Consider the following 11,702-nt stretch of genomic DNA (forward strand, 5'->3'; position numbering starts at 1 on the left):
ATGAAGCAAAGAAGAACAAGCCATGAGCAGGGGATCCATTGAGGTAATGAAAGATTCTTTGAGCAGCATTGTAATAAGTATCAAGAGGTTTGCATAGAAATTGGCTGAGTTGTTGTACACATAATCAATATCTTGCTTGATGATGGTGAGGTGCAAAAGTTTGCCAACTAACTGACAGTAACCAGCAGCATTACATAAAAGTTGTCCATGATTTGCCATAAGTTTAATAGAAGGATCAGAAGGAGTGTTAGTAGGTTTAGAACCAATCAAACCACTGTCATCGAGAAGTTCAAGAATATATTTTCTCTTATTCATGTGAATTCCAGATTTGGACCTTGTAATTCCAAGACCGAGAAAGTATCTTAAAGATCCTAGGTCTTTGATTTTAAATTTGGTATCTAAGATGTGCTTAAGATGATTAATTTCTGCCATATCATTGCTAATTAAAACAATATCATCCACCTAAACAAATAATGCAGTAAAAGAAGTAGAAGCAGATTTGACAAACAAAGCTTGATCTGCAGAAGATTATTCGTAATTAAGAGAAAGAAGAGTAGCAGATAAGGTACTATGCCATTCTCAACAAAGGGGAAGTAAACTAGGAGGAGGGACAAGATGAATTGGCAAAAGCTAGGCTTTTAGATGATGACATTTTCCTGGGTAAAGTTATAGATAAACCTAGTAAATTCATGAAGGGACAGATAAAGAGGACAAGGATGTTTTTTGATGAGGCAGAGAAAGGAGTTGCAGAGCTAAACCCTGCTAACAGGTGGCCAGTGTGGGCATCTACAAAGTCAGTTCAACTAACATGCACACTAACTACAACAAAATCTATCTAAGGGTAATCTAAAAATCCACTAAGTTGTCTAAAACAATTTTTAATGTTCATCTAACACAACTAAGAAGTACTTCTTTTGGTGAAATTCAAATCAATTTTAGAATGAAAAGCCAAACAATTTAAACTACTACTAAACTAAGTGAGTGAAATCTATCAATTTAAGACACTACACTAATAATGGTCTAAAAACAACTAATTAGCACAGGAAGTGTTGATCATCAATATCATCAAGACTAACGTCACAAAGTTGTGGTGATGCCAAGTTTTTCTAAATTTTATCTAAAATAGAGTGGCACTTCTAAATTACTTCTAAACATTTAACAGTGGTAGACCTTGGTGGAACATCCTTCAACACCACAGAACCAGATTTGGAGCTAAGACTATCTCTTCCAGCTGCTGCCATTGAAAACAGTGGCAAGTTCTAGTAATTGTAATGCTTTTGTTTACAATTATGATTTGAAAAAACACATGAACAATACATGCATCGTTTCAAGAGTTGAAACCCTTCACAATGGCGTTTGAGAGGTTTGTTATGGCTGGTTATACACCTAATTACGCTTAGTTATATATATGTTTAGGGTTAGTTAGTACAATCTAATGAATGTGTATACCCATTCCCTGCTCAACCCTTCTATAATCCCTTATACCCCTATACCACCATTATTCTTCCCAAATAATTTACCCTTAAACTCACTATGACCCCTGGAATCATCTCCACCCTAAAACCAACTATATTTCCTAGTTACAATATTCCTTGCATGTTCCCTGCACATGCCAAACCCTTTCTTATTATCTTTCTTTCCCAACATAACCACGATGAGAAACTAAGCCCTTCACACATTATTTCATTCATGCTACCCAACCCGAGGCACTCTCACTATTAAGTCCTTCACCTGCAACCTACCAACCTCTCCCTCTCTTCCACTCATACTCCTTTTCCACAACACCTACACCCACCACCTCCTTTCTCCATAATTATTCTACCAATCGACTCTCATTCCCTTCAATGTTCACACCTCACTCAACCCAAAAACCCTTCATCCTATACACTATTCTCATTCGCTCATTCTCGTTGTTCTTGCCTAGCTTACACCATTATCTCTCACTCATATCAACTCACGTAGCTCTTCGTTTAACCCAAGGCCCTTCCACAATCACTCTACCCTTCTTTCCTTTTTCTTCCAACTATGTGATATATATATAACCTAACCAGTACTTGATACAAAGAACTTATGCATGAAACCAACTTCTTCCTTTACTACCAACTTATTGCAATACTAAAATTTGATACAGAACATTCTAGCACTGCATTAAATATTTACAGGCCCAGCCACTTGACAAGGAAAGAGACTTAGTCATTGTGACACTAAAGAAGAAAGAATCGTACCAGTCTATACAATTCAAATACAAAACAACATATTGTTTACCAAACGAAGCAAAATAACACAATACAAATCATTTTTCTGCATCTAACAAACTTTAAAGGCAAACGAACTCACTCACATTCGCAACTCCAGATGCTATATGTCTCACTCCATAAAACCAGTACGAATCTACTTAACCCGCCACACAGTAGCCTCAATCGATGCTTCCAAACACTCCAACCACGGCTTGCGACCCGAACCATAGATGTGACAAATAAAACACACAAAAATGAGATTAGGGTTCACGATTTTCACCATTAAACAATTACTAAGCATTACAATTTACTTACCAGATGAAGCTACTCTTTCAGTGCCCAACTACGGCACTGCACCGAACAATGAGGCCCAACGACAGTGTTTGATGAAGGTCACAGTTTGAAACAAAGAGACGACGAAGAACCAAAGCCACACCGAAGAGGGATGGAGACAACAACAACCAGACCGAAAGGGCTCGAAAGAAGGGATGCGACAGGGTTCGAGAGAGATAAGAATGCACCAGGGTTCAAGAGAAAACAAAGCACCAGGTTCGAAAGAGAGGAAAGCTCGAGCTGAGAGTGAACATAGGGTTCCAGCTTCCGCGTAATTAGAAATACATTTTTCTAAAATTATTTCCCAAATCCGTATATAATATCTGCAGATAAAATTTGGTTCCAACTACATACGGATAATACAGGTTATATACAGATCCTATCCTTGGGTAATTTTCCCCCCACCCCGCGCCAACATTATATACGGATATTATATACGGATAATCCGTATATAAAATTCCGTATATAATATCCGTATATAACGCCTTTCTTTAACATCCGTACATAATTTCCGTATATAATGCCCGCTTTACATACAACTCTAGATCCGTATATAATGTTCCGTATCTAATTCCATTATTTCTTGTAGTGTACGGTTTGAACAAACAATAGTCTTGGACGGAAGTTAGAGATATCCAACCCCGCTTGGCGAGCGGCCGGACATTGTAGTAATGAAGAAAGATAGAGATAGTAGGAATGATCGCTAAGGCAGAGCACATAGCCACAAATGCTTGCATGCAGGCCCACCCGTTGGGTTACAGCTGGGAAGGGGCGATGTTCAGCCTTTGAAGTACGGTCGATTGGAACGCAGTAAAGGGCACCCGGATGAACATCTGGTTGAACATAGGGGACCTTGGAGCCGATCCCCCCTCCTGATCGGTCCTTTCAAGAAAGGATGATGACACGGAGCTGGGGAATGAAGACCTGTTGCCATCAGACGAATCCCCTCTGTCCCTGCCTGCTGACCCATCTGAAGAAGATACATGAACAGTAGCCATTTATTAATTACCTTGGAAAAAGAATGCTAAGCCGAATAGAAGAAATGGAAGAGAGAGGAGATGTGTGAAAATGACAACACCCCACACTCCTATTTATAGCATAATTTTTGAAACCGCCAACTCATATCAGCCATCGAAATCTAACACGATCCTTGGAAAAAGAATGCTAAGCCGAATAGTAGAAATGGAAGAGAGAGGAGATGTGTGAAATTGACAACACCCCACACTCCTATTTATAGCATAATTTTTGAAACCGCCAACTCATATCAACCATCGAAATCTAGCACGATCCACGGTCCAGATCAAGCGGCGGTCCCACTACCCGAGGACGATAGCTTATGACAACACAACACGTGTTTTCCCACCCAAACCCAATTCAAAAAGCATCGACCAGTCCTCCAATATTGTAAAACCCAATGACAATCAAATTGTCTAGGGCTTGGGGGGCCTGATGTACTGGTGATCCCCAGACGGCGTCGACGAACGGTACCCGAGAAACATCAACGTTGGATGGCCGTGACAGGTGGGTTTCCGAACATGATTAAGGTAAACCACTAATTAAGGATGATTGGGCTATGGATTGGGCCGTGATTACGGCTTTGCTAATCCGAAGCCCACAACTAAAACTATAAATACAGGTCAAAGGCAAGAGGTAGAGAGGTTCATTAATCACACATTTATTACAATGCTTAACTTACCAAACAGACTATCACTAACTTTGGCATCGGAGCACCTTTAGCAGGTACGGTGCACAGGAGATTGAACAAGGCTTGACTGGATGGAGAGAACCGAGATAGCATGGACCGAATGACGCTTGGAGGAAATTGTCAGGGCTTAGGTGACCCTATAACGGAACAATAGGCTTTAAAGTCAGCCAACACCTCTTTGCACATTCTAAATGGAGGCCCAAAGCCTGACCAAAGGATCCAACAAAGCCCATTCCAGCCCATGAAGAGGGATATCCAAAAGAGGAGCCAAGAAAGTCTACACGGGTTGCGCTCAACGCCAACCCTTGCAGAGCTCATCGTTAGCGAATCACATTTCCAACAGCACATTTGGCAGCACGTGGGAATGATGCCAAGCTACTTCCAACACATTGCCCACACCTAGACACATGGATTAGGATCCAGATTTCACGCTGATTATCATCCTCCATTAGATCACCGTATGGGTTGGCTTGAAAACCTTATAAAAACACACCCATCATCTTGTATTAAGGAATTTTTGAATGAAATGAGAGTTTATCATGCTAAAGCATTTCCAGCAATCAGACTCTGCCCAAAAGTCACTCTACTTGAGCTTTCCCACCTCCAACTAGCTTCCTTCCAGTGAAGGCCGTCTAAGCTAGATATTTCACCCTCCAAACAACTCTTCATCCATCATCAACATCACCGATTCACCTCTGCATCATCGCTACCAAACTCTGGTTCATTTCTTCTGCTGCCAATTGAATCCTATGAGCCAACTCCACCTCTACTGCCATATCCATACATCATTCTGTTGCTTCATATCATCCATTAGCTGGAATGTAACTCATCAAGTGGTATCCAGAACTCTGGTTTTCCACATCACACTCCAGCTAAGTTGATTCCCGTCCATTCCACACTGTCATATATTTCCATTCGTGTTTTTTGTTTCTACAGTACACTATTACATTAAGTGTTTCAATTCTAGTAGATTCCATTGCGTTGATTCGTTTGTTCCATCTTTGATTGATTTATTTCCATCATTTTAATCGGTCCATTTCTTTGATTGAGTATTTTAATTTTGAAATCTGATCTGTCATGTTCAATCATGTCCAATTGGTTCAAATTGTCAAATTTTGAAGTAAATTTGTGCCTGGATAAATCTGTGACTTGAATGGTTATTCAATAGTTGCACACTATAAGAGCAATGATTCAAAGAGCTCAAGTGCAACCTGATTCCATCAAGTGCAGTACCAATATTCATAGTAATTAAATCTGATTTCAATTTAATTGAATATGCACCGTGTGAAAAATGAATTTATGGATGTGTTTGAGTTGCTGAAAATGTGATGTGTGCATACCATATGAAGAGTGAATTGTCTAACATAATAAACCTGGTTGCACCATCCTATAGAATCCATAAATCTTTGCCGAAGCAGTTGGACTGAACTGCACAATTCCTTGATTGAGTTTTCTGAATTGTTTTGTGATTTTTGAATCTGTCCAATTTAGAACTCCCTGCTAGACCTCTTTTAATTCATTCCTAGAGTCTTGTTCAAGTTTGATTTGTTGTCCTAGAGTCATAAAATTGTTTCCAAAACAATTTGATTCATATGTTGAGTTTTGGTTGGTGAATTGGCCTAATTTTTGGTGTTAAGAGCAACTCACATAGTGAAATTTTGATTTGCAAGTATTTAGCCTCTGTTAGCAGCTTATACAAGTCTTATTTGGTAAAAAAAAGTTGGTCAAATCATAAAATTAAGTGTTCAAACTCGTTTGTGCAAAATTTCCATTTAAACCACCAAATTTTTCAACACTTTTTCTGATAAGTTGCATAATTTTGTGAATTTGTTCTTGATGTGTTTATTGCATCATATTACATCTCAAATTGGTAGTAAAAGCTTGGTTCAATTGATTAAAAAGAAGTGCACAACTCAAATTTAACAAAACAACCTACATTGTAAAAAGCAAGTGAACTAGTGCCAAATAAAGTTTCAAAAATATGATGCACATTTGCCAGCAACAGTTCCAAATAAAGTTTCAAAAATATGATGCACATTTGCCAGCAACTCTCTTAGACATTTCATCAAACACTTTTGCCTATTTGAAATTTGGTTTCGAATTGGCCATATCTGCAACTTATAATTGTTTCTTGCTTTTTAAATCCACTCTAGAGCCTCTCCTAAGTTCATTTTGAGTGACATGCTTCGTTGCAAACTGCTTAATTGATTGATTTAAATTGATTGAAAATTCTGACATAAGCTGTTCGATAAAACTACAACTGTGCATTATGAGTCTGCATTTTTTGGCAACAGCTGAGCTAATTTTCTAACTTCTTAATTGTTTGATGGTCGTGTGTGTGAGCTCTATTTTGGGTGCAGAATTATCTCAGGTAATCCCACAACACTGCTGGTAGCATCCTAGGAAGTGGTTTCAAGCAAGGAAAGATCAACATTGGAGCTGATTTTTTGGTGTTGCAGAATGATCCCTACTGGTGTGCACAAAATGCTGCTACTGTAGCCACTGTTTACAATAGTTTAAAGTCCTCATTCCCGAAAGCTGTGAGACTTGTTTGCTTGTCCAAAAATCAATAAATCCTTCTTTGAGAGAAGCCAAAGCTACATTGCTCCACTTTCCTCTTTCTTTTGGGTAAATTGTATTAGTTTCTTACTTCCAATTCTTGTAACAAGGCCATTAAGCAAGTGACTTGGAAGAATTCACAAGTGTTCTTCCATCACTTGCACACTTGACTCTTTAATTCTTCATTAAAATTGGTAGACAGTGAGTGTGTCTTGGATCCAAAGTTCCAAGCCTCACCTAGGAGACCTCACTTCTTTCAATTCTTTTAAGCAAGTAGGAAAAGTCTTGGAGTCTGCTCTTAAACACTAGTGGAAAAATAGCATATAACGTCACGCGTTCAACGTCGTTGCACTCAATATCCAACGTTAAAAACGACTGGTGACTTTTTAGCAAATAAATTGAATCGCTCCACGTCAATTACTATAATAGTGCGCTGTATAAAATGTATTAACGTCAAACAAGAAGCATATCGATGTAATCTAAAATGTATTAACGTCAAATAAGACCCAGATCGACGAAAAACAATTACCTTAGAATCACATAACGTCAACTTAAGAAACATCTGACATTCAGTTTAAAATAAAAAAATAACGAAATAGTGGTTTGCTTCCAGCAGTATTACTCCTACCCACATTTTGTTGGTTGGTACCAGACAGAGTGTAACGCAGCGGAATAAATCTAGAGTAGCAGAAAGCGTGTTCGGTCACCTTTTTAAAATAAATTGGTCCGTTTTTAGAAAATCAATTTTCTTTCAGAAAATTTATCGAACAGTTGATATGCGTAAAAGATAAAAAATGTAAGGAATAGAAAATCACACGAGTAATTTTTATACTGGTTCGATTCAACAGAATCTACATCGAGTCGTTAATCACTATAAAAAGTGATTAACAGTTCCACTAAAAAGATGTTTCACATATTACAACAAATAGTGAATAAAACAGATAAATAAACCTTCTTTTGATGAACGAACCGGAAGAAGAACACTTTGCCAACTCGAAGAGAACCGCTCCGACTATCGACAAACGAAATGCGAGCTTCTCCTATTCACGAGACCAGGCAGAGCACCTTGCTAACTCGAAGAGAGCTTGCTCCGACTATCGACACACGACACACGAGCCCCTCCTGTTCACGAGACCAAGTGATAGACAAATTTATGAACACCAAATTATGATGTCACAAACTTGTTTTCAATCGGCAAGTATGACCGAATCGTTCAAGTAATAAACTTGGTTAGACCAAGTATCGTTCTTCCCAAAGGACTCACGGCCTAGTTTAGTTATGTGGTTTCTTGATTAACTAAGACTTACAAACGAAATATTTGGGGTTTAAAATGCAAGACAGAAAATAAACATGTATGCATGAATTTTGATCAATGGCAAAAAGCAAAAGATAAACACTTTCAATGAAATATAGATATGAATATGTTGTTGGGGGTCAATTTCATCTTATCCACTCTCATATATTTTAGGAATTCAACATTCAAATCATCATTGTTAATGCCACTCTCTAAAGTACCTTTCTAGAAGGCTTCTCCCTAATCACGAGTTCATACAATTCCTAGCATTCCTAATGATCAGTTCATAAGTGCAGGAGCTTAACGACAACCAATATCATATTGGGAGAAATTCCTCGGATCTAGACTTCCCCGTACGTGCCCGTATCGACAAAACCAATAATCATGCATCGAATGAGTTACACAATGCAAGCATTAAGCAAAGAGGAAAAACCCTAACTAATGATGAAAAGAAAGCATAAGTCTTAATTAAAAGATGTAGAAACAGATTCCATATATGAGAGTTTCACAAGATTACATTGATTCCCCAACAAACATACAGAGTTTAGTTCACCATATTCATGGTGAACCTAGATGAATTACAATGAAAGAATGAAAGAATAAACCCTAAAAAGGTGAAGAGGAAGCCTTAGCATCCAAGATCCTCCTTCAAAGGGGTGGAAGAGAGAGTGTTTGCTTCGTTCCAGCCAGAGATGCCTAACCCTAGGAAACCCTAAAGCTTATATATCATTCGTAAATTACAAAAAAGTCAAATCCAAGCCCATTAAAGTGCCGCTCAGCGGTAAAATACCGCTCAGCGGTGAGTGCGTGACTTGTTTTCTCCCCTCAGCGGCCATTTTGCCCCTCAGCGGACCTCCCGCAAGCTCCTGAGTACCGCTCAGCGGTAAAATACCGCTCAGCGGTGAGTGCGTGACTTGTTTGCTCCCCTCAGCGGCCATTTTGCCCCTCAGCGGACCTCCCGCAAGCTCCTGAGTGCCGCTCAGCGGTAAACTGCCGCTGAGCGGTGACTTCGGCTTCTCCTTTTGCACTTTTTATTGTCTTTTCTGATTTCATCTCTCTCCTTCTTCACTTCTTTCACCAAATTCACCTTAAAACCTGCACAAAAACACTGAAATCAAGCATAAACCTGTCCAGCTCTCTTATTTCTAAAAACATGAGGAAAAGCATGATTTCAAGCTAGTTTCTAAGTGTAAAGGTTGCTTTTAGTGTCAATTTTAATCATGAAAATAACAGTTTTTCAACTGTTATCACCAAGCAAGGTAACTTGAACTATAGCTTCTGAGAACTTCCTCTGACAAACAGTATTCTACAAGAGCTTTTGTTCAACAACTTCTTCTTTTGATCTTCACAGAAACCCAATATATAGCTAGCTGTTCTGAATATATAAGGTTAAGTCTCAACTGCCACGAATAATCGATTATTGTAAGTGATAATCGATTATTCAAGTCCGTTACAGGTTATTGTAATGTGATAATCGATTATATGAGGTGATAATCGATTATTCCTGGATGACTTTGTGATAATCGATTATTGCCATTCCATAATCGATTATTGCAGTTAAAAATGCAAGTTTTACAAAGTTTACAAGACTTTCCTACTATATTTAATTTCTACAAATTGCTTTTAAATAATTCTAATATCTTCTTCAACTAAAACTTCTTGCAGCATCATCAAAACAATTTTCTTCAAGATTTACCAATACTCCTTATTGGTAACACATTTGACGTCAACCATGACAAATATTTGACGTTTTATATGCCAGGATGAAGCCAAAGAGTAAATCCTTTTTTTATTCTTTATTTCTTTTCTCTTATAAACCAAACAGAACGTCCCACACTTTATGGGGTCGACGTTTAAAACAATATAGAATGTTGAACAAGTTGGAGTTGGACGTGCTGGTCGTAATCACATAACGTCACTAAGGAAGTAGCTGACGTCCAATACAAAATAAATAAATATTCTCTTCAAAATTGGTTTCAAGGAAGAAGTTGGTGCGGTCTTCATTTAGTGCAGGTGTGCTTCCAGAACTTTGAACCATATTCTCTTCATCCTTGAAGCACCATCCCTTTGTGGTCTTCACAAGGCCAATGAAAGTCAAGGTGTTTCGATTTATCACATTTGAGCAGTTACAAGAGCATTTCTTTTCACCACTAACATCCACACCTTGAAGGGTCAGGATTTTGCTGATAAACACAACATATGAGATGTCGTGCATGTTTGGTTCTTGCATCAATCATATGATCTTTTATTACTTCCACCCAATTGGTAGGAACATCATTCTTGATGGCATATTGACAACAGTTGAAAAACTATTATTTTTATACTTAAAATTGATATAAAAAACAACCTTTATGACTAGAAACTAGCTTGAAATCATGCATTTGCTTATGTTTTTAGAAATAAGAGAGTTGGACAGGTTTTATGCTTAATTTCCTTGTTTTTGCAAGTTTTTGAGATGAATTTGATGAAACAAGTGAAGTGGGACAGAGATGGAATCAGAAAAGGACACAAAAAGTGCAAAAGAAGAGAAGCCGCAAGTACCGCTCAGAGCCAATTACCGCTGAATGGCACTTTCAAGGACCCGTTGGCACCGTTGAGGGGTAAAAATGCAGCTGAGGGGCAAAATAGAAGACATGTTGTTGCCGCTTGATAACAGTTGAAAAACTGTAATTTTCATGCTTAAAATTGATACTAAAAGCAACCTTAACACTAAGAAACTAGCTTGAAATCATGCTTTTGTTTATATTATTGGAAATAAGAGAGTTGGACAGGTTTATGCTTGATTTCAGTGTTTTATGCAGGTTTTAAGGTGAATTTGATGAAAGAAGTGAAGAAGGATAGAGATGGAATCAGAAAAGAATTCATAAAGTGCAAAAGAAGAGAAGCCGCAAGTACCGCTCAACGCCAGTTTACTTCTGAGCGGCACTAATAAACACCCGTTGGCACCGCTGAGGGGTGAAAGTGCAGCTGAGGGGAAGAATACAACACACGCACTTACCGTTGAGCGCCATCATTTTGGGCTTGGGCCTACTTTTTTGTAATATTTCGAATAGTATATAAGCTTTAGGACATCCTAGGGTTTGTATCTTTGACTGGAGAAGAAGCAAACACTCACCTTTCCACCCCTTGGAGGAAGATCTTGGATGCTAAGGCTACCTACTCAACTTTCTAGGGTTCTATATTTCACTCTTTCATTGTATTTCATCTAGTTTCACCATGAATATGGAGAACTAAACTCTTCTTGTTGTTGGGGAATCAATGTAATCTTTTGAAGCTCTCATATATGGAATTTGTGTTTAAACATCTTATTTGAGATACATGCTTTCTTTCATTATTAGTTAAGGTTTTTCTTCTTTGCTCAAAGCATGCATTGTTTAACTCATTCGATGTCATGATTATTGATTTTATCGATATGGACACATACGGGGAAATCTAGGTGCAGGGAAATTCTCCCAATAGAATATTGCCTAGACATAGGGATATGAGGGTTGGTTGCCTTTAAGCTACTGTGCTTCAGAATTAATTATTAGGGATGCTAGGAATTGTATGAACTCGTAATTAAGGATAGGCTTTC

This window comes from Vigna umbellata, chromosome 5 (genome assembly GCF_029865625.1).
Source record: "Vigna umbellata cultivar VRB3 chromosome 5, Vumbellata_1.0, whole genome shotgun sequence".
Taxonomy (NCBI): Eukaryota; Viridiplantae; Streptophyta; class Magnoliopsida; order Fabales; family Fabaceae; genus Vigna; species Vigna umbellata.